Consider the following 1,930-nt stretch of genomic DNA (forward strand, 5'->3'; position numbering starts at 1 on the left):
CGCGTTTTAATTAAAGACTAAGAGGATTGGGAAGGCCATTCCTACATTTATGTATTTATGTATATCGCTATTTTAGAGTGAAAATCTGCTAAGTCCATAACTCATATTTTGATATGGTTAGGTAGTTTTATTTCTTCCTGTTTATATTCAATGAAAGGCATATTCAATGTCCAAAAAAGGCATAGAAAATTCGATAAACTCGAAAAAAATTCGAAATCTTTTACTTAGCATACCCTTCTCATTCGTATGAAGTTTTCTCTTGAAGAAAATGGCTATGGACTTAGCAACTTTTCACTCTAAACTAGCGATATATATTTCATCTTTTACCTTGAAAAAGCCTCCGGACTAGAGTGTTTGATTCGGGTGATTTTCAATATCTTTATGCATTTTTTTATCTTGATTTTTCAAATACCGAGTAAATCGGAATCCACGTAGTTTATTTATATACCAAAATCTAAACATATTTTATTAAAAATGGAACTGGAATTAAAATTATTATATGTATATCTAAGAACAGGATAATTTTCCAATACATAAAATTTTTTTAAAAATATAAGCAAAACCGGACCAAAATTGCTCAGTATTTTGTTGTCCATCGCAACTGGTGCCACCTTAAGGCAGGCTCTGGTCTCCGACACGAAAGGGAGTGGAGTGCCAACTTTGTTTCATCGTGCTGCAACAACCAATAACATATCCGTCACTCCACACATTCAACACCCGCCCCACCATCAACCAGTAGACCATCTTCCAGCACGCAACCCAGGGCATTCACCAGGACAGATGGTACTGCAGTGTCTGTACTAGCCTGATAGGAACGGATTGCAACCCTGACCTATCCAATCGCCGAAACAGTGGGGCTTTGAAATTCCTGCAACCGAAGCGTAGACGCGGATTGGAATCTAGACCGTTCCAACCGCCAAAGCTGAGCGCCATAGGTCTAAGATAACTATTCGTGCACCGAAATTTGGGTACAATGGAGCAGATGAACGTAAAAGCTACGATAGTCTCGTTCCTCCGGATACCCTAGATATCAAGTTGGGTAAGTAGTCAACATAGGAAGTGGATTTCCACTTGACCAAAATATTTACGTCGGCTGCTGTGGTGTAGTGGTAAGCAGTGCGCAATTTCACTCACCAGTACCTGGGTTCAAACCCTGGTCAAAGCAACATCACAAAAAAATACAGAACAGTGGTCGTCCCTCGGCAGGCAATGGCAAATCTCCAAGTGTATTTCTGCCATGAAAAACAGCTTCTCATAAAAATGCAATCGCCGTTCGGAGTCGGCGTAAAACTGTAGGTCCCTCCGCTTTGTGTGACAACATCAAGGCGCACGCCGCAAGTCGGAGGAGAAGCTCGGCCAAACACTAACATATGTGTTAGTACCAATCTATTATTTAAAATATTTACGGGGAATGGTTGCTTGAAATCATATTTATTTGAACCCATTTAAGCATTAAGACAATCACAAAGGATAGTACTGGAGACACTTAACACTGTTTGATTGTCTGCCCGCTGTTTTGCAATCGAAGGGATAAGTCGAGCATGAAGGTGGGGTGGACACTTGCGGTTAATAACCTTGTGGATGCTATGCTTGAGTCGGAAGAAAACTGGTCTGTTGTTTGCATTTTGGCAAACACAATTTGAACTTAATTGCGTCTGGAGGAACAACTCCGCAGTTTTTCATAGAAAAACGGCTATAGGCCGCTCCCCTCCGCGAAGTAATACCTCACAGTAGCAGTGGGTTTTAGTGCTGTGAACCTTCTGGACTGTAAACGACGATGCCAACACCTGGGTTGCGGGTGACTGCTACAGCTCGCCAGATATTACAATAGCTACATCAGACCACCTGGCCATAGAAGTTGCGATATATGTACCAGTCGAGGTATTTTATCACGTCCCAAAACCGTACATTAATGGACACGCAGAAGGGA

The sequence above is a fragment of the Rhagoletis pomonella genome, unplaced genomic scaffold (genome assembly GCF_013731165.1).
Source record: "Rhagoletis pomonella isolate Grant_MI unplaced genomic scaffold, Rhpom_1.0 Rhpom_scaffold_00006, whole genome shotgun sequence".
NCBI classification, from domain to species: Eukaryota; Metazoa; Arthropoda; class Insecta; order Diptera; family Tephritidae; genus Rhagoletis; species Rhagoletis pomonella.